The sequence below is a fragment of the Vipera ursinii genome, assembly GCF_947247035.1.
Source record: "Vipera ursinii genome assembly, chromosome: 2".
Taxonomy (NCBI): Eukaryota; Metazoa; Chordata; class Lepidosauria; order Squamata; family Viperidae; genus Vipera; species Vipera ursinii.
In genome coordinates, this window is record NC_139513.1 from 69,566,033 (window position 1) to 69,588,558 (window position 22,526).

General features: G+C 38.1%; 1 protein-coding gene across 1 annotated transcript in view; it reads left to right on the forward strand.

Annotated features, from left to right (window-relative positions):
* The window catches only part of CACNA2D2 (calcium voltage-gated channel auxiliary subunit alpha2delta 2), a gene marked incomplete at both ends in the record, with an annotated part of 699,157 nt that overhangs the window by 74,139 nt on the left and 602,492 nt on the right, over positions 1-22,526 (forward strand). The gene's annotated exons all lie outside the window — the stretch shown is intronic.

Sequence of the window (22,526 nt, forward strand, 5' to 3'; positions counted from 1 at the left end):
AATTAGCATCTAGACCGTCCTTACCCAAACTGGTACCTTCAAGATTCCCAGTGTTTTATTCCTACTATAGCTGTAGGGTGCTAGGTTAATGAAAGTTGATCTAGACAATCCTTGATAAAAAAGATTAGGCAAGTTATTTTATTGCATTCTAGGGAAGGTGGCTTGCAAACTAATTAGGAAAGCAGAGTAGTTTATTCCCATTAGACCTTGAATGTCAGTGTGGAGACAAAAATGGGTTTTGAGGGAGGAGATTTTATTTCCCCTTCAGTCTTCAGTCACTGCATATTTTCATTTGGAAGCAGATTAATATTGCTGCTAACCTTGATAAAGGAGAAAATAGCGAGGTAAATAATGGATTTCTTTCTGATCTAAATAGCATTAGGCTGGCAGATCTTAAAAGAGGTCTGGGAATATGAAAAGAATTCTTAGAAAAGGGCTTACCTGGACTGGATATTTTGGTAGAATAAGCTGTATTAGTAGCATCAAGTAGAAAATAACAATATATGTTGACATCTCTATATCACTGAGATGGAAGAAAACTAAATAATTAAAAGTCTCACAAAGTCTCAAACTTTGTGGCAACAATCATTATATATCTAGACCGGGATGCCTTGCGCACAGTCCTCATGCACTCGTGACCTCCCGTTTGGACTACTGCAATGCTCTCTACATGGGGCTGCCCTTGAGGACTACTCAGAGGCTCCAGCTGGTGCAGAATGCAGCCGTGCGAGTGGTGGTGGGAGTCTCCCGATACTCCCATGTAACACCTCTACTCCGTGAGCTGCATTGGCTTCCAGTTGCCCTCCGGGTAAGATTCAAGGTGCTGGTTATGACCTATAAAGCCCTAAATTGCATGGGTCCGGGTTACTTACGGGAACATCTGCCGGCATCAACTTCCCTTTGTCCAGTGCGCTCCCACAGAGAGGGCCTCCTTAGGGTGCCGTCGGTGAAAGAGTGTCAACTGGCGGCCCCCAGGGGGAGGGCATTCTCTGTGGGTGCACCAGACCTGTGGAACCGTTTACCGGTGGAGCTCCGGATGGCTCCCGACCTTCGCTCCTTCTGACGTGACCTAAAAACATATTTATTTGAACAAGCCGGCCTGGTCTGATGGGTTTGGGGTTTTTTTAACGTTTTGTAATTTATTATATTGAGCTATTGTATTTAATATCTTTTTAATTTTATATATTGTATTTTTATTGTATTGCCCTGTACACTACCCTGAGTCCTTCGGGAGAAGGGCGGTATAAAAAATAAATAAATAAATAAATAAATAAATAAATAAATAAATAAAATAAATGCATCCCAACCAGCATAATACAAACTAAATATTACTATCTGAAATATTACCTAGTAGACTACCTGAGCATAGTCTAATGCAGAGACAAATAGGAATGAAATAATATATTTTCCATCTTTTTTCTTAGTCGTTGCCATCTTTTTGGGTCTGTGAAAGTGGATACCACTGTAAATTATAAGCAATAAGGAACATAGCATTTTGCTTGCTTGTTTGTTTCGCTAAATGTTGATAGTCACATTTACCACTGAAACCTATGAAAAATTAACATTGGATTCCTGTAAGACATGCCCTTTTTTAAAATCATAATTTTGCAAATTATTATTTATAATGGTGAAGCAGTAGTTGTGAAACACTGCATTGTGACAGTGTTTATGTAATAGCCTGTATGAGTTTATATGAGTATCCTTCTTTGTATTCAGGAATATATAAGCATAAAAATATTATTTGCTTACTAATTTACCAAAATGAATATTGCTTTGTATTGCTTTGACTTCCACAACCATAGAACTGTATCTATGACCTTGGAGTCCTAGTGGACTATCACTTGACTATGAGCCAGCAATGTGCAGTAGCAGCCAAAAAGGTTGATACAATCCTGAGCTGCATAAACATGCATAGAATCAAGATCACACGAGGTATTAGTACCACCTTATAAAACCCTAGTAAGACCACACCTGGAATACTGCAGCCAATTTTGGTTACCATACTACAAAAAAGATGTTGAGACCTTAGAAAAAGTTCAGAGAAGAGCAACTAAAATGATCAAAGGCCTGGAGACTAAAACATATGAAGAAAGGCTGCAGGTCTTGGGTTTGACTAATCTAAAGAAAAGAAGAAACAGGGGCGACATGATAGCCGTATTCCAGTATTTGAGAGGCTGCCACAAAGAAGAGGGGGTCAAATTATTCTCCAAAGCACCAGAGGGCAGGACAAGAAACAATGGTTGGAAACTGATCAAAGAGAGGAGCAACCTGGAATTAAGGAAAAAGTTCCTAACAGTGAGGACAATTAACCAGTGGAACAGCTTGCCCTCAGAAATCATGGGTGCTCCATCACTGGAGGTTTTTAAGAAGAGACTAGACAATCACTTATCTGAAGTGGTATAGGTCAGCAACCTTAAACACTCAAAGAGCCACTTGGACCCGTTTCCCAGAGAGAAGAAAACACTGGGAGCCGCAAAACTCGTGCGTGCAAGGGGGGAGGACTTTATTTATTTATTATTTATTATTTGGATTTATATACCGCCCTTTCCTGAAGGACTCAGGGCGGTTTACAGGATATTTAAAAGAAAAATCAATACAAAAGTAAAAAACAATTTAAAAAGATTAAATCAATCCCTGAGAGAAAAATAAAAACCCAGTTAAAGTTAAAATTCTCAGCCTGGGCCAGAGAGCTCGAAGAGCCAGGTCTTCAGGTCCCGGCAGAATGAACGGAGGTCGGGGGCAGTCCTAAGCTCTGCGGGCAGCTGGTTCCAAAGGGCAGGCGCACCCACTGAGAAGGCCCTACCCCTGGGTGTTGCCCGCCGGCAGTCTTTAACCGGCGGCACCCTGAGAAGACCCTCCCTATGGGAGCGCACTGGATGAAGGGAGCTTGATGCTGGCAGCAGGTGTTCCCTCAGATATCCCAGACCCTCGCCATTTAGGGCTTTATAGTTCATCTTGATTGAAGAGTTGAATTAAAAAAAATAGAGACTGCTGTGCATGAGTTTCTCTCTCCCTCCCTCTCCCTCTCTCTCCCCCCCCCTCTCTCTCCTTCTCTCCAATCTTCTGCTCACCTGCCAAGCTGGCTTCACGCTGTTCTCCGACAAGCTGACACACATTCTTATTGGGCTGGCTCTCCTGCCCTTGGTCTGCCAGTCCTCTTCCCCCCCTCTTTCTGTTTGTCTCTCTCTCTCTGTGTGTGTGTGTGTGTGTGTGTGTGTGTGTGTGTGTGAGAGAGAGAGAGAGAGAGAGAGAAGGGAAGTGCAAGTGCCTCTCTCTCTGTCTCTCTCTCTCTTTGCAAATGGCGGAGGACCACTGGGAGTCGCAGGAGAAGGCTGAAAGAGCCACATGCAGCTCCAGAGCTGCGGGTTGCCGACCAGTGGTATAGGTTCTCCTGCTTGAGCAGGGATCTGGACTACAAGTTCTCCAAGTTCCCTTTCTATCCTATCCTATCCTAGAGTTCCAATATCTCAGGGGCTGCCACAAAGAAGAGGGAGTCAAGCTATTCTCCAAAGCACCTGAAAGCAGGACAAGAAGCAACAGATGGAAACTAGTCAAGGAGAGAAGCAACCTAGAACTAAGGAGAAACTTCCTGACAGTTAGAACAATTAACCAGTGGAACAACCTGCCTCCAGAGGTGGTGAATGCTCCAACACTGGAAGTTTTTAAGAAGAGACTGGCCAGCCACTTGTCTGAAATGGTATAGGGTTTCCTGCCTGAGCAGGGGGTTGGACTAGATGACCTCCAAGGTCCCTTCCAACTACTTCTTCTTCTTCTTCTTCTTCTTCTTCTTCTTCTTCTTCTTCTTCTTCTTCTTCTTCTTCTTCTTCTTTTCTTCTTCTTCTTCTTCTTCTTCTTCTTCTTCTTCTTATTATTATTATTATTATTATTATTATTATTATTATTATTATTATTATTATTATTATCCTATCCTATCCTATCCTATCCTATCCTATCCTATCCTATCCTATCCTATCCTATCCTATCCTATCCTATTGAAATAAAACTAAATGTGCATAGAGAGCAGCAAGACTGGAATACAATGTCAGTCTTGAGAAGTTGAAAAGATAATTTGCTGTGTCACTTCAAAGTATAATTGGCAAAAATAGAATGAACCACCTATACATGGAATTGTAGCCTTCTGTAAGCTATACTAGTTTTCTAATTGAAAAATGAGGATTTTTTAAAACATTTTTTACAGAAGCAGGGTATTTGTAGAATGCAGGGCTGATTAGTATGATGTAAGAACACTTGGAGATGCATTGCTTTTAAAACAGATATCCTATATATCACGGGTCCCCAACCCCCGGTCCATGGACCAGTACCGGACCACGGCATGCCAGCAACTGGTCCACACAAACAAGCAAAGTCCCATCTGTGGAATGCAGGCAGCACACAAAACCACACACTGTCTGGTCCATGGAAAAACCTTTCTCCATAGAACTGGTCCCTGGTGCCCAAAAGGTTGGGGACCTCTACTATATATGGGTATGAGTTCTCCAAATGATGCATTATTATCACTTTCCTTGAAATCCAAAATATTGGGAAATGTTGAAGGAAAGAGAAGAGGATGGCCAACAGCAACTTGATTGTGACAGCAAAGAAAGTATCACCAAGAGACCTAAAAGGCTAAGTTAAGGACACATTGAAGAGAATTGTGTGCTAAGAGTTGACACTGACATGATGACATTTGACCAATATCAAGAAGGCATAAATTTCAACACTGCAGAGTAGTCATAAACAAAATGCTTAAAATAGGTAGCACTCATCCCATACTCAACTTCTAATGCCACCACAAGATTAGAACTAGGTTGTATCCCATTTGAGACCTAGGCAAGGTTACTTTGTCTAAGGTTCTGGGAGAAACAATTCATGTGTGAAACATCATTAATGCATCTCATTGAATCTACCCTGAAAAAATAATTAAATCAAAATCTGAGGCAATATGGACTGTCAATGCCAGCCCTATTTCTTTAGGCTTAGAATAAGCCCTAGTAGACTTAAACATAGTTAAGTCCAAAATGTTTAGTCCCTTCTGTTTAATATTAATGGTATAATCCGTACACACATATTAATGATGTTCTATATTTTAAAATTATATCACTTGATCATTGTGATGAAATGTAGTTTGGATTCCCAGGAGGGATGGAGTGCATTCCAGATGAGGAAGAGACAACTCAGTTCAGATAGTTTGTGTAAGAAAAATAGGGCGAAGACAGCTTCCTTCTAATAGTTCCCAAGAATAATATGGGATAGTAGCATGCTTTAGTTTGGCAAGATTGTGTCCAGGTGAAGAGCAACAAAGAAATCTACTTGTAAGAATCAGAGTGCATCTTGTTTTTTGAAGCTGGACAATCAGTCAATCAATCAAATAGAATAGTCACATGTTTGGGATGCCTGTTGTTCTATTGCTTCTATTGCTTCTTACTTGGTAGCTAGTAAAACATACTTTCTGTTATACCAGATCTCCTATGGTCAACTATTTTCAGTTCCCATCCCTGCAGGGTCCTTTTTCTGTTGCTGTTGCCATTCCCTGGAAGTTCTTCCAAGAGGAACTTCATATATCCTGTGTTTTGGGAAGCTTGTAACTTCTTTTTTCTTTTAGCTGGCTCAGGAGAAAGATACCTAATACATAGTTGATGGAATCTGTGACTCACATAACTTATTTGTCAGGATTTTACCTTTGTATGTCTTTTGGGTTTTGCTTTTTTAATATTCTTAATCACCTAGATTCTCTGGGAGTGGGCAGCAAACAAATATAGTTAATAAATAAGAGATTAAAGAAAGAAATAAGAGATTAAAGAAGGATGCCAATATATAGGCCATTAATTCCATATGCATATCTTTTTTTATTCTCATACACTTAATTTAAATTCTGCAAGAAAAATGAGATTTGCGTGAAGAAAGGTTTAGTTATTTTGCCTTTATACAAATACTTGCTTATAGCTGTTCATTTTTGCTCACTTTTTTCTAATGATGGGAGGTTGTAGTTCTACCACAACTTTGAAACTTATTTTTTTGCTTCTAAAATTTTGGTAGTGATTTTTAAGAGCTAGAATTAAGACCGAAAACCTCTGAGCCAATAAATTTCAGTGGATGCAATTAGGCCAACCTCTGTGTCTTTACTATACAAGGTTGTTCTGAGGAGATTATGCATTCTGCCCTTTGCTGAAAGAAGAGGATTAGATTAAAAATATATATATCCATCACCAGTTTTCAAAGCCTTCCCTTTTTAATCACATTCTTTCCTCAATTGTGATTCAAGCACGAGGGATGCTAAATTCTGCACTTTCTGAACAAAATGTGTAGTTTTAAAGATTTATGGATTGTCTCCATTAAGAATCATCACTCAATGCCTTGTATAGAAATTTATGTAAAAGTAAATAATCATACCTAACGAACATCCTGGTTTCTTTTGTTTTGACAGAGAAAGCACTTATTAATGGTTGCTGAAAAATTAATTTTTTCTGCCAGCACAAGCCAAATTTTTATTCCCTATTGGTAGTCCAACTATATTTTGAACCAATGTGTCCTAATTCAGTTAAAGAGTGAGAATAGATTAATATGTGCTACTTTGTAGAATAACGATTGCAATAGCAACAGCACTTAGACTTATTTACCACTTCATAGTGCTTTAAAGCACCCTCTAAGAGGTTTACAGAGTCAGCATTGTCCACTCTCCCCAATTTTATTTATTTTAACCTTAGAACCCCTATTGAGAATAATAAGGAAAGATGAGGAGATTACCGGGCTTCAGATAAGAGACCAAATTTACAAACTGCAGGCGTTTGCAGATGATATGGTTTTTGTTTTGGAAAACCCTCTGGAATCCGGCACAGAATTACTAAAAAGGATTGAGGAGTTTGGAAATGTAGGTAAATAAACAGGTAAATAAATTAACAGGTAAATAAAGATAAGACGAATATATTAACGAAAAATCTTTCAAATAGAAGTAAACAGATGTTAGAGGACATTACAGGATTTAAAATTGTGAGGAAGGTAAAACATTTAGGAATTTGGTTGACGGGAAGATGTTCAAGTATTAGGGAGGATAATTATTCTAAATTACTGATACAAAAAAAAATGGACTTGGGAAAATGGGGTAGGATACAGTTGTCATTATTAGGAAGGGTAGCCACGGTGAAATTTTATATTTTGCCGAAATGGAATTTTCTTTTCCAGACAGCACCGGTTAAACTTTCGATGAAATTTTTAAAAGAGTTAGAGGGGGTAGTTTCTAGATTCGAATGGCAGGGGAAACGGCCCAGGATTGGGAAAAAATGATGCAAGAAATCAAGGAAAGAGGGGGCCTCGGCCTAGCGAATTGGGAACTTTATTATCAGGCTGCCCTTTTAGTTTGGGGCAAGGAATGGATAAGTTTAAGGAATAATCGATTGTTGAGTTTGGAAGGATTCGATTTGTTGCAGGGATGGCATGCTGCTCTTTGGCGGGAAGGTACTCCTCCAAGCAAACAGTTTACTCGTCATTACATAAGGGATATACTGATTCGGAATTGGGATAAGATAAGGGCCAAGTACTATGCGCAAATTCCGTGTTGGTTATCAACCTTGGAAGCCTTGGCCCATCCGACCCTACTCAAGAAGGGCATTACTGCATTCTAACCACTGCAAGGACCATCACAAACCCAAGAAAGAAATCAGTTACACTTTCGTTTGATCTCTTGGTCTGATTCCATCTGCTGCAATTCTTACCACTAACCTCCCTAGGAACAGAGCTCTTCCCCACCCAGAATGATTTATTTCTTGATTCCGTGTGCCCAATGCTCTGAGGTTCCTGCTGTTTTGCATTAGAGCACCATATCAAGAAAATGCAACTCCTGGGTTCAAATGCTACCTATTTGCTCTTTTTATCACTTATTTACCTTAGGAGGATTTTATTATGCTAAATCTACAAGCTGTGAATAAATTGGCATGCAGTAAATTTATTCCTTTTAAAAGAGAGACTTTCATGCTGGGCAAAACTATTTAATAAAAAAAGGAACATTTATACAAAAAGCAATTATTTTGCCAGAATATTTTTTTTAATGTATTCTCAAAGCTGGCACTGTAGATTCTCTATATTTGTACTTCAATACAGTACAAGTTTTTTATTTTAGTGGCCATGATACTATTTGTAAGTTTTGATTTTGAAGTGAGCCATGTTTCATTTTAACAACTGACTCATGGATTACTAAATACTTTCAGGTAAATTAAGTATAATCTCAAAATGTGCGCACAACTGATTTGCAATACACCTTTTTCTCTATTAATGTCAGGCCCCAAGAACCAGGAATGATGTGGCGTTACTTGTGAGCAGTTTCCTTTATTTGTTTTCATTATAAACAAATCTTGCCAGACTAAAGCAACTATTTATATAACTATAGATATAGTCTTGGAAATGCTAAGGAGGAGCCGTTTTAACTTTTCCTACTGACCAAAATTTCCAAGCTCCAGAGTCTCTTTGTCCTCTGGTATGCAGCCTGTTCTCTCCTGGGAATCCAGACTACATACCACCGCAGTTACAATCCTGTAGTACCTCCATGTTATTTCATTGCTACATGGTTGTTCAAAAGGGACAATTTAGAGCTCTAAAAGACATCATCAGGCAGGGACTGAGAAACATACATGAAAACTGTTCAGACCTAGACCCCTTCATGGGGTCTGTATTCACTCAATGACATCCATTAATTCTTTTCTTCCTTTTTATTACTATATATTCCCCTTGACTATGGGATCACATTTTCTTACAAGGTTAAACAATATTGACAAATAATACTTGAATAGTATATACCGTAAATGACATTATTCTTAAAATACTCATATCTGTGTCTGTCTGTCTGTCTGGGGGCTATATAAATAGGATATCTTGTTAAGATGAACTATTACTTTTGAGAGATAATCAGCTTTCTCTAAATTAGTTATTTCTGTACCATTTACTAGATCATTCCTACAGATAACAACAGATACACAGTAGGCAAGATTGGATCGCTAATAACTCTGTGTTACCTCTACTTTAGTTAAACATAAAGCATGGAATATTTTGCCAGAATGAACAAATGTTTTGGAAGAATGTTAGCTTTAAAAGACAAGGAGAATATTAGGACAGTCAGGCAGAAGATTAGCAGAGCAGATCCACAAACACCAACTAGCAGTCAAAAGACACAATGAAAACTCCTTAATGTCACAACATGTGGACAAACTGAACCATAGTTTCAATTGCGAAACTGTGAGTTTACTAACCCAAGTGAAAATCCTAAAATGCCTGGGAATTCCTGGAATCTTGTCATTCAGACAAATCAATAGACACATAGAAATAAGCAATATTTACCTATCATTCAAAAGAGGCAATTAACAAAGTAAAAAGTAAACAAAAAGACCAGAACACATCCTTTCTAGCATCTAACATTCAAATTAGCAGGGATTAACACTAGGCAAATAATCAAGAGGAAATTAATATTTTAATCAATGAACTATCAAGGAGAAAACCACACACTCCACCAATACTGGCAAAACTATTGCTTCTATTGCACTCTTCTGAATAAATCATTTGCTATCAACTAGTTTTTTCTGCTTTAGAATAATTTGTGATATAATTCCTTTAGATTTTGTGCACTGACATCTATATAATTGTGATTTGCTGGTGATGAATAATAATACAGTTTTGAGTACTAAATTTATGCAAATAATTTCATGAGCTTATCTGGATTTTCTATATAAGGCAGATGCTTGAAAGTGTGGCATGGATATCTACGAAGATTCTCAGTCATCCAGATCTGGCGTGGATATTTCAAAGTCAATCTAAAGTCTTCTGAGCTTAAATATCATCTGAAGATGGCCAGATGAAACCTTTACCTAGTCATTTATAGTCACAGGGTGGCTGTAATCAGATCATGAATTATTATTTTATTATAAAGTAATAAAAAGTGGAATAAAAATTACATAGATAAATAAGGATGGATCTGAAAGGAGTTCTGCTGTATTAGCAAACCCCGCTATGTTGGGTCCTTGTGGTGCTGTCTGAACTAGGTTGTTTTCATGCAGACATTTCATTACCCAACTAGGTAACATCAACAGTGTAAAAGGGAGCAGGGTTTGTTCTCTAACCTCTTCATGTTAATTCAGTTCAATTCACCCATAAGAATTCTAGTCTTGGTGACTTCCACTGCCTTTTAAGGGCCTTTGGTTCTCATATCCTGTCTCCCTTTCAAATGAAGCTAGATTTGATACAATATCTCATTCTGGCCTATTAGAAATAATAAGGAGATAGCTATTCAGAACCCCTGCATTTGGATCTAAGAAAGCTTCTCTGTGAACACAATTTCCCCATTTTATGCAGGCAACAATTAAAAAATATGAATTCTAAGTGTAGCCCCATTGAGATGGATTTTTCCAATTTCCTTCTATTTTTGCATTTTACTTCAGGGTAGAGAACAGCCACAGTTTATCACACACAGTGTTGAAACACTTCCTCTTCTGGTGATTTTTCCAACCCCGTGAAACTGTTTTCTTATTCATTCTCATCACCCTCATTCTCAATTACCTTTCTTGCTCACAGTGAGATAACCGCACACCCAAAACTGATTGCTCGGTTGTTCTGTAATGTCAGCCCATTTATTGCAGGACCCTGATTGGATAGAACTATTTAGTAGGGTTTTTTTAAAAAAAAATCAAGAGGATCAAAGAAAAGCCTGATCTGCATTATACAAATAACATTACCCACTCTGGGATATTTAGTTAGAATATGGAGTATGCAATCACTTGAAAAAGAAATGGGAATCACAAGGAAGCTTCTATGCTGGTTGGGAAGGTCTGGGAATTAGAGTTCCAGTAATAGAAGACCAGTGTAATGCTATGTGTTCTCTGTGTAACAGTGTAGACCAGTGTAACACTATGTGTTCTCTGCATTCTCTGTCACACACAAAACCTTCATATATTAATTTGTTTAATAAAACCATATGGCTTCTTTATTTGGATATAGCAAGCTACATAAGCGTAGCATTTGCAGCGAGTTAATATACTGTGCCATGTAACCCCATGCAAAGTGTCATGTTATGTTTGTTACTTGTTGTAATACAAGTAACTTGGACCATGCTATCTGGGACATTGAAACTGCAGATCTTGGGCAAGACATTTACATCAGGATGGTAGCGATGGAATCGTGTGTATTTGAGAGAAAAAGAGTGATTGTGTGGTTACTGCCAGCATTTGTGAGTGCTGCTAGGAGCCTGTGACTGTTTTGTTGATTGCTCTTTTTGCTCTCAAGGAGATTAAGCTATTTTTAGACCAAACTATTGGTGTGGAGCCAGCAGAAATGTTACATCTTTTAGATTCATGAAAGTTGTTGGGCAGATTTTGAATACTTTCCTGGAGCTGCATTATTTGTGTTTTCCAGCCTTCATCCCAATATATTTTTATCAGAGATCCAATTTGCATAAGGCCCCTGTGTACAGACAGAATCCCTGTTTAGGGACAGGACTTGGTTAGTAATCTGATTCATTCAGATTCAGATAGTAATTTGTGCTTTTTAAAAAAGGTAATTTATTTTCTAATTATTCCTTGTCTAGCATACACCTGCAGTACCATTATTTAAAATATTTATGTCTGTGCACTGTAATCAGCTTTAAGGCCAGAGTAAAAAAATTGAAATAAAAAGCATACATTCTAGGTACAAACATGTTGTTTTGACTTGTCATAGATGGTTTGATGTCTCCTTGTAAATACATTTCTTTTTCATTAGGATTTTCAGGGACTGGTCACATCCAAGAAAACCAAAGCCATTGTGCTATTTATAGCCTATTCATAGCATTAAGATAAACAACAACAATAAACTCCCATAGAAGACATTTCTCTGATTTGCTTATTTACTGACAATATAGTTGTATTTGCCATATTTTCTGTCAATTAAATTAGTTTTACTTGCATCATATAGTATTTATTGGAGTTCCAGCTTTTCTGATGGAAGACTTTGGTGTCCTTTATACCCTTTAAGTTAAGTTAGCATCATGGCATTTTCTATCCTGAATAGAGAAGTAGAGATATCCTTAGAGTGTACGATGGCTTTGATTTGGAAAATAGTTTTTCTTATATAACAACAACAACAACAGCAACAACAATAAAGTTGGAAGGGACCTTGGAGGTCATCTAGTCCAACCCCCTGCTCAGGCAGGAAACCCTATACCATTTCAGACAAATGGCTGTCCAGTCTCTTCTTAAAAACTTCCAATGTTGGAGCATTCACAGCTTTTGGAGGCAGGTTGTTACACTGGTTAATTGTTCTAACTGTCAGGTAGTTTCTTCTTAGTTCTAGGTTGCTTTTCTCCTTGATTAGTTTCCATCCATTGCTTCCTGTCTTGCTTTCAGGGACTTTGGAGAATAGCTTGACTCCCTCTTCTTTGTGACGGCCCCTGAGATATGGGAATCACAAGGAAGCTATCATGTCCCCCCTCGTCCTTCTCTTCATTAAACTAGACATACCCAATTCCAGCAACCATTCCTTATATGTTTTAGCCTCCAGTCCCCTAATCATCTTTGTTGCTCTTCTCTGTACTCTTTCTAGAGTCTCGACATCTTTTTTTACATCGTGGTGACCAAAACTGGATGCAATATTCAAAGTGTGGCCTTACCAAGGCATTGTAAAGTGGTATTAATACTTCACATGATCTTGATTCTATCCCTCTGTTAATGCAGCCTAGCACTGTGTTGGCTTTTTTGGCAGCTGCAACACACTGCTGGCTCATATTTGATTGTCCACTAGTACTCCGAGATCCCTCTCACAGTTACTACTATTGAGCAAGGTACTCCATATATTATACCTGCACATTTGGTTTTTCTTGCCTAAATGTAGAACCTTACTTTTTTCACCATTGAATTTCATTTTGTTAGATAGCGCCCAGTGTTCAAGTCTGTCCAGATCCTCCTGTATCTTAAGCCTATCTTCTGGAATGTTGGCTATTCCTGCCAGCTTAGTGTCGTCTGCAAATTTGATGAGTTCCCCATCTATCCCCTCATCCAAATCGTTGAGGAAGATGTTGAAGAGCACTGAGCCCAGAACAGAGCCCTTGGGCACCCCACTACACACTTCCCTCCATGTAGATGCAGTTCCATTGGGGATCACCCGCTGAGTATGGCCGGTCAGCCAGCTATGAATCCATCTGGTGGTGATGCTGTCTAACCCACATTTTTCTATCTTATCAAGTAGTAGGTTGTGATCTACTTTATGAAGTGCCTTACTCAAGTTCAAGTAAATTATATCCACAGCATCCTCTGATCCACTAATTTTTTCACTTGGTCAAAGAATGCATTAAATTTGTCTGGCATGATCTGTTTTTGACAAACCCATGTTGGCTTTTAGTAATGACTTTGTTTGCCTCTAGGTGCTTGCTGATTCATTGTTTGATTATCTTTTTCAAAATCTTCCCAGGTATTGTGGTCAGGCTGATAGGTCTGTAGTTTCCTGGATCCATTTTTTCCCCTTTTTTAATGATGGGAACTACATCAGCTCTTTTCCAATCCTCTGGTAGTTCCCCAGTGGTCCAGGATCTTTGAACAATATAGTTCAGTGGTTCTGAGATCACATCTGCCAGTTCCTTGAGAACCTTGGGGTGTAATCCATCTGGTTCTGGTGATTTGAACTCGTCCAGGCTGAACAGGTGCTCACTTACCACTTTCTTGCCTATCTTAACTTTTGTTTCTATTCTGTTTTTATGGCACTATTTTTGATAGGTTGATCTGTTTTTTTCCCTTTGTGTAAAGACAGATGCAAAAAATGAGTTAAATAGTTCTGCTTTCTCCCTGTTGCTTGTCAACTTCTTGCCACTTTCGCCCACTAATGGACCAATCATTTCCTTCACTTTTTTCTTTTTTTTTACATGTTGAAAGAAACTTTTTTTGGTTATTGTTGACTTTGGTCGCAAGCCTTAGTTCATTTTGAGCCTTAGCTTTCCTCACTTCATCTTTGCAGGCTTGGGCTATTAGCTGATATTCTGACTTAATTATGTGCTCCTCTTTCCACTTTCTATACTTGTCCTTTTTATCTTTCAATTTATCACAGAGTTCTTTATGCAGCCACGCTGGTTTCTTTTGATAGCTGTTATTTTTCCTCTTCATTGGTATTGTGCTAGACTGGGCTTTTATTATCTCACTTTTCAAAATTTCCCAAGCTTTTTGCGTTGTTTTCCCTTTGAGGATTCGTATCCATAGAATCCTTCCCAAGCCCTCTCTAAGTTTATTGAAATTAGCTCTCTTAAAATCCAAGACTATAGTTTGAATGTGTTCTATTTCTTGTGCTTCCATAATGTTGAATTCCAATATTGCATGATCACTTCCTCCCTAAGTTCCTTTGGCTTCAACACCTTCTATCATTTCATCTCTGTTAGTGCGAATTAGATCCAAAATGACTAATCCCCTAATCCCCTTCTCTACTTTTTGGGTGACAAAGTTGTCTGCTAGGTTCGTTATCCCCTTGTCATGTCCCCAGTGCTCCCCTTTCTTTCTAGTTACTCTAGGGCCAGCTTTTCAATAAATAAATCACAGCAAAATAGTTATTTAAGGCAAAAACTTTCAGAGGTAGTAGATGCTCTTTCCTTGATTCAAGCCTCCAAGGAACATAATTACAAAAAATGTAAAAGAGCAGGGAATTGTCTTGGGCTTTCCATTTCTGGTTCAAAAAGTGTTCAGCGGTATGGAGACAGTAGATGTAATGTTGGCAAGTTATTCTACATTTTCTAGCTAGATATCTTTTAAACTAAATATTCTCTTAAGGAGTATGATGCACTAATCATTATACAGTAAAAAGCTGATTAAATGCAAAGCAGAACGTGAAAACCTCACAGATATTTGCCAGGTTATCCTCCAGAGGATCTTGAAAAAGGGAGTAAAATCAAATAATATCCAGGAGATTGTACTCCTTTTAATACAGATTATATGAACTGTTTTTTGCCTCTCAAAAATGGATGCTCTATCAATTCTTGTTTTTTTAGCTCACTGAATTTGAGAGTTTAATGCTGAATGTTAAAATAATTTCTCTAATCTCCCTGGCTGAGGAATGCTGGGACAAAGAAGACTCTTCAGAGTGGAACTCTGTTAAATTAGCTTTTGCTCGATGATGTTTTCTCAGTTGTAGATTGACAAACAGTTTTTCATTAGACTTATTGGATATGTATTTGCTTGGTACTTCTGCTGGAGAGAAAGGTTTACTATTATTTGCAGAGTGATTCCATGACGACGACTTTGCTCTTTGTCAGAACTGCTTATAAAAATATTCTACTCATTTTATTTGGAGACCAGATATTGAATGCCTTCTCTCTTGATAATTCTTACGCAGATAATTTGTAAGTACATGAAGTAATCTCTGCATGGAGTTCCTTTATGCAAAGCAACAATAAAAGAGCTGTATTGGGATTAGGACTTGTGGATTTACCATATGCATGTTTCAAAATCAGATTGGATCATTGAAGAAATTTGCATTATCTGAGAACTTGGGCAGATTTCAGAAAATTTCTAATCTGAATTAATTTTTATGGCTGAGCACTCTAGAGTCCTGTTTTGCATTTATTTAAAGTTCATACTTGCATACCATTTGTGATACTCTTTCATTATATTCACATATGGCTGAGAAGAGAGGAACCATATGCCGTCCCTTTTGATATTAAGGAACAATGTTCTTTTCTCAATGTATTTATGCAAATGTGTAAGTTACAGTTGTTTTCTTTAGTTAATAGATGTTTACTAGCAACCTTGCTGCAGATAATTAGCTGTTCCTAAAGGATAATATACCGTAATTCTGAAATCATGCAACAAATCACTAAAGAATGAATTGCACATTCTGAGATTTAGTCCAGGTCTGTACTGTGTTAGACTTGCAGATAGGGGGATTTCAATGTTGAAATCTGGGTGGAAACAGTGGTTCATAACAGAACAGCACACGAGGCTTAGATAGGTAGGAGGAATTTGGTGGTGAAACAAACAGAAGACAGAATTAATGACAGAAAATAAGATGTCCTAGGTAACAGTGATTACAGTCATTCTATATCTCTCTAACTAGGCTAGATTCTTTTGAAACCTGTGTCTCTAGTCATATTTACCATTAATCCAATGTGTCAACACTGCTAACATTGGATATTCTTGCTTTGACAACAGATGGAAATGCAGCCAATTTCTCTATTGCTTTTAGAATTAGTTGATGCTGGGAGGGAGAATAGGGATGAGAATCCAGCTAGTCATAACAATAATAACTTAGCCATGAGAACCCAAGGACATTGGGCCCAGAGCTGATAGTGTTTTGGAGTGCTGGAGGGCTGGGGAGAAAGCCTACGCTTCAAGCTAATTGGAGAATGTGATTTATGACTATTTATTGGAGGAGGGAATAGTACTTTGTTACTTTGTATCCGGGGAGGGGAATTTTGTTTTTGGTTTCAACTATGTAGTGCCAATACTTTGTTTCTCAAATAAAAGATTCTTTAAGGTAAACAATGCCTCAAAGTTCTTTTAAAAAGTTTCATCTGTAGGAACCATGACACTGTTTTTAGGGCAGAAGTGTACAATCTGAGTTTTAAGGACTACACACAACTTGTGGAATCTCTGAATAGGACCATCAAAGTTGGTTACCACACTGTAATTTTAGCATTTAATTAAATGGAAATGGAATGGAATCTTTTCCTATTGGTTTTTTTCCCCCTTGGGTTTTTGATTTTGAATGCTATTCAAAAGAGATATTTTTTGAGATATTTTTCAAGTATCAGCTTGACAAAAGGTATGTAACTCTATCTGGAAGTATCTGAATCATTTTTGTGTACATCACTCTGTTAGAACCTAGCCCAGGGGTAGGCAACCTCGGCTCTTTTATGACTCATGGACTTCAACTCCCAGAATTCCTGAGGCAGCCAAGCTGGCTCAGGAATTCTGGGAGTTGAAGTCCATGAGTCATAAAAGAGCCGAGGTTGCCTACCCCTGACCTAGCCAAACTATAAAGGAAAGCCTAAGTATATCGGAATTATTACTTCTACATTACAGAATAAAGATGAGCTTGTGAAATAATAGCAACAATAACATTTATACTGCAGATTCTCTATTAGGCATATGCTACATCAGCTCTCAATTCTTCTTTGTTGACTCCAAATGCAAGCCTTATTCAATCAGTTCATCGTCCCTGACTTGAAATACACTTCAAACAAGTTGACAGACTGCATTCAGCAAAGCAGGCTATTCAAGGCATTTCTTTGTTATGAGTCTGTTTGTTAGAATTATTGTAGTTAAATTCTTTCTTTTCATGTAGCAAATCTTAACCAAATCTTGTTGAAGAGAAATAGATATTTTGATCCTTTATGTTCCTGTCATATACCCTGATATTAAAACTACTTTGATTATAATGGATAGAAAATTCATAGACAATGCTGGATTAATTAATAGTGTTGCCTGTGTAGGAAATGAGATCATTGATTGTTGTGATCTTATAATGATTGGTCAAAAGTTACAGGAAAACAGTACCACTGCATTTGGTAATAATAATAATAATAATAATAATAATAATAATAATAATAATAATAATAATAATGATGATGATGATGATGATGATGATGATGATGATGATGATGGTGGTGGTGGTGGTGGTGGAAGGGACCTTGGAGGTCATCTAGTCCAACCCCCTGCTCAGGCAGGAAACCCTATACCATTTCAGATAAATGGCTGTCCACTCTCTTCTTAAAAACTTCCAATGTTGGAGCATTCACCTCTTCTGGAGACAGGTTGTTCCACTGGTTAATTGTTCTTTCAGGAAGTTTCTCCTTAGTTCTAGGTTGCTTCTCTCCTTGATTAGTTTCCATCCATTGCTTCTTGTCCTGCCTTCAGGCGCTTTGGAAAATAGCTTGCCTCCCTCTTCTTTGTGGCAGCCCCTGAGATATTGGAACACTGCTATCATGTCACCCCTCACCCTTCTTTTCACTAAACTAAACATACTCAATTCCAGCAGCCGATCTTTATATGTTTTAGCCTCAGGTCCCCTAGTCATCTTTGTTGCTCTTCTCTGTACTCTAGAGTCTCAACATCTTTTTTACATGGTGGTGACCAAAACTGGATGCAGTATTCCAAGTGTGGCCTTACCAAGACATTGTAAAGTGGTATTAATACTTCATGTGATCTTGATTCTATCCCTCTGTTAATGCATCCTAGCAGTGTGTTGGCTTTTTTGGTAGCTGCAGCACACAGCTGGCTCATTTGTAAGTGATTGTCCACTAGTACTCCGAGATCCCTCTCACAGTTACTATTATTGAGCAAGGTACTCATAGACTTCAACTCGTAGAATTCCTGAGTCAGCTATGCTGACTCAGGAATTCTGGGAGTTGAAGTCCATGAGTCATAAAAGAGCCGAGGTTGCTTACCCCTGCCCTATACTATACCTGTACATTTGGTTTTTCCTGCCTAAATGTAGAACCTTACTTTTTTCACCATTGAATTTCATTTTGTTAGATAGCACCCAGTGTTCAAGTCTGTCCAGATCCTCCTGTATCTTAAGCCTGTCTTCTGGAGTGTTGGCTATTCCTGCCAGCTTGGTGTCATCTGCAAATTTGATGAGTTCCCCATCTATCCCCTCGTCCAAATCATTGATGAAGATGTTGAAGAGCACTGGGCCCAGAACAGAGCCCTGGGGCACCCCACTACATACTTCCCTCCATGTAGATGCATTGAGGACCACACACTGAGTACGGATGGTCGGCCAGCTACAAGTCCATCTGGTGGTGAAGCTTTCTAACCCACATTTTTCTATCTTATCAAGTAGTAGGTTGTGATCTACTTTATCAAATGCCTTACTAAAGTCCAAGTAAATTATAACCACAGCATCCCTCTGATCCACTAATTTTGTCTCTTGGTGAAAGAATGCGATAAGATTTGTCTGGCATGATCAGTTTTTGACAAATCCATGTTAGCTTTTAAGTGAGGCTGCTTTAGTGCAGATTGATCTGTTGTCTGTAAAATATGTGTACTGTGTACTGTTTAAGATGAAGTATGAGGAAACTGTGGATTTTTAAGGAGATGCTTAATGCAAAAATTCCTTTCTTGGACCTTTATTGCTCATTCTGCTTTTAATTTTACCATAATTAAATTTGAAAGTCTTGCTTCTAAAACTGTGTTGCAAATTAGTGTTTTAATAAATTTATGCACATGTTCATTACAGTACATTCTGTGTACCAACTTGCATTTTATTTATGCCTTTGTATCAATCTTGACTCATGGAGAAGGCTTCTATACTTTCCTGCAGTTTTCTTGGCAGCATTTTCAAATGTGGTTGGCCACTGCTTTCTTCCTAAGACCAAGAGAACCAAAGTTACCCAGCTGGTTTTGGTACTTAAAGCAGAACTCATGGCCATCCAGTTTGTAGCCCAGTGTCTTTAACCACTGCATCAGACTGAGAGTACTTGCTTGCATATATTTTCTCTTTTAAGTTCTGCTGATTTTATCTACCATTGAAGAATTCTGACCCATTTTTAGAGGTTCGATCTCAGCAATAAATTTCTACGTCTCAGGGAAAGGTACAATGATACAAAGATACACTATTCTTCCATGTTTATGATTTTCAGGCAGGATCTGTTCTGGGCCCAGTGCTCTTCAACATCTTTATCAACGATTTGGATGAGGGGATAGATGGGGAACTCATCAAATTTGCAGACGACACCAAGCTGGCAGGAATAGCCAACACTCCAGAAGATAGGCTTAAGATACAGGAGGATCTGGACAGACTCGAACACTGGGCACTATCTAACAAAATGAAATTCAATGGTTGAAAAAAGTAAGGTTCTACATTTAGGCAGGAAAAATCAAATGCACAGGTATAGTATAGGTGGTACCTTGCTTAATAGTAGTAACTGTGAGAGAGATCTCGGAGTCCTAGTGGACAATCACTTAAATATGAGCCAGCAGTGTGCTGCAGCTGCCAAAAAAGCCAACACAGTGCTAGGCTGCATTAACAGAGGGATAGAATCAAGATCACATGAAGTACTAATACCACTTTACAATGCCTTGGTAAGGCCACACTTGGAATATTGCATCCAGTTTTGGTCACCACGATGTAAAAAAGATGTCGAGACTCTAGAAAGAGTACAGAGAAGAGCAACAAAGATGATTGGGGGACTGGAGGCTAAAACATATAGGGAACGGTTGCTGGAATTGGGTATGTGTAGTTTAATGAAGATAAGGGTGAGGGGTGACATGATAGCAGTGTTCCAATATCTCAGGGGCTGCCACAAAGAAGAGGGAGTCAAGCTATTCTCCAGAGCACCTGAAAACAAGGACAAGAAGCAACGGATGGAAACTAGTCAAGGAGAGAAGCAACCTAGAACTAAGGGGAAACTTCCTGACAGTTAGAACAATTAACCAGTGGAACAACCTGCCTCCAGAAGTGGTGAATGCTCCAACACTGGAAGTTTTTAAGAAGAGACTGGCCAGACATTTGTCTGAAATGGTATAAGGTTTCCTGCCTGAGCAGGGGGTGGACTAGATGACCTCCAAGGTCCCTTCCAACTTATTATTATTTTTATTATTCTGTAATTTGCAGATTGCCGCTTGCAGAGTCCAGCCTTTTCTGCTACAGTACTGGAATTAATGTGGAGGAAAAGTATCCCCTGTGCAGTAGACTACATCTCAGTGTTATGCTTAAAAACATTATCATTTAATGCTAGCCTTCTCTAATCACCAATTCTCCTTAATAATTATCTTTTTAATTAAATGTTTTTCTCAGATCTCTTTTGGACTTCTATACTGAGAAATTAAATCCAAATATAAGTACAGTGCTTGCATTAATGAGAGACTTGTACTTGAACTAGATTCTTCTCCTAGCTCCACTACAGAATTTTATTCTCATCATTCCCTCATTTTCTTCGTAACTTCTCTTTTATTAATCTACAGTATCTTCTGTTTTTTGATTCTCCTCATTTTTTTACAGTTTTTCTGCTCTTCAGATTATTTCAGATTTGTTTCCTTAATTTAAAAAATATATATCCCTATTTTGCTCCATTTCAATATTTCTAAAAGTTTCCCTGGCCTTTTAACTCTTTTCCTGTAATTCCTCTTTCTGTTTTCTCATTCTATCATTCGTTTTTTTGCCTGGTACCGCCCTATTTTTACCATATCAGCTATTATTTATTTTGATAATTTCACAGTCCTTTCAAGTTGAACAAGATGTTACAATTGTTGCACTTTTCAGATTTATTGAAAGCTTTCTTCTTGCAGTGTGGTTTAAGCAGAGAGTGCAAGGGGAAAGGATTTTTGGTTGAAGTTGGCACTATTCTTTCACAAATTGCTATTCCTAAATGACGCAAGGAACGTTATTGGGATATTATCTGCTGAGTAACTTTTGATATCTTACATTCTGGCTGTATAGTGAAAATATCCTCTGATCTTTTTTCTCCCTATTACTGTTTTTATTTATCATTTTCTTAGGATATGCACATATTTCATTGACATCTCTCTCAATTTTTTACCAGCAGCAAGTTTTTTTACTTTCTTTTATCTAAAGGTCATTATCAAGCTCTTAAATATTTCCTCTGATAATTCCCTTTTTGATTCCTTGATTCAGCTTGAATTTAGATTTATTCGTTCATGTGAATGCTCTTTAATGAAGCTCTCCAGCTATTTTCATTCCAAATCTCAGGGATTTTTTCCCTTCCTTTCACTTCCCATTCCCGTTTTTAACACTATCCATCATATACTTCCTTATCTGTTCTGTCCTAGTGTCGATGTTTTTTTTTTCAAACTTTTATTCTTTTTTGCTTCACTATATTATTGGTCTCAGGAAATGATTTCCATTTTTTTCTTCTGCTTCTCCCCATCCTTACTTTCCTTTGTTCTCTGATTCCATTGTTCCCACTAATATTAAAATCTAAAAATATTTGTTATGTTTCCTTTACAATAAGGTCACTCAAATTCTGTTGCTTTTATCTTTATTATCTTTTATTATCTTTATTAAAACATTAGTTTTTCCTTCTGGTTTTGATGTAACTAACATCATCATATGATGATTTTTGCAAGTTTATGCTCTAACCACTGATGTAGAATCATAGGGCTGGAAGGGACCTTGGTGGTCTTATAGTCCAACCCCCTGACCAAGCAGGAGTCCTCACACCATCCCAGACAAATGGTTGTTCAATTTTTTTCCCCTTCAGCAATGGAGCACACACAACTCCAGGAGGCAAGCTGTTTTATTAATTAATCATTGTCATATCAGGAAATTCCTCTTTTTTTCCAGATTGGATCTCTCTCTGACAAGCTTCCTCCCCCCCCCCCATTGCTTCTTGTCCTGCCTTCAGATGCTGTGGAGAATAAACCAACCCCCTCTTCACCCTTCTAGCATTGGAAGATGGCTACAGTGTCATCCCTAGGCTTTCTCTTCATTAGACTAAACATACCTAGTTCCCTTGGCTATTCATCGCATAATTTTAGCCTCCATCTTTGTTGCTCTTCTCTGGACTCTTTTTAGGGCCTCAACATCTTTTTTGTATCATGTTGACCAAAATTAGGCACAGTATTCCAAGAGGATGCTGA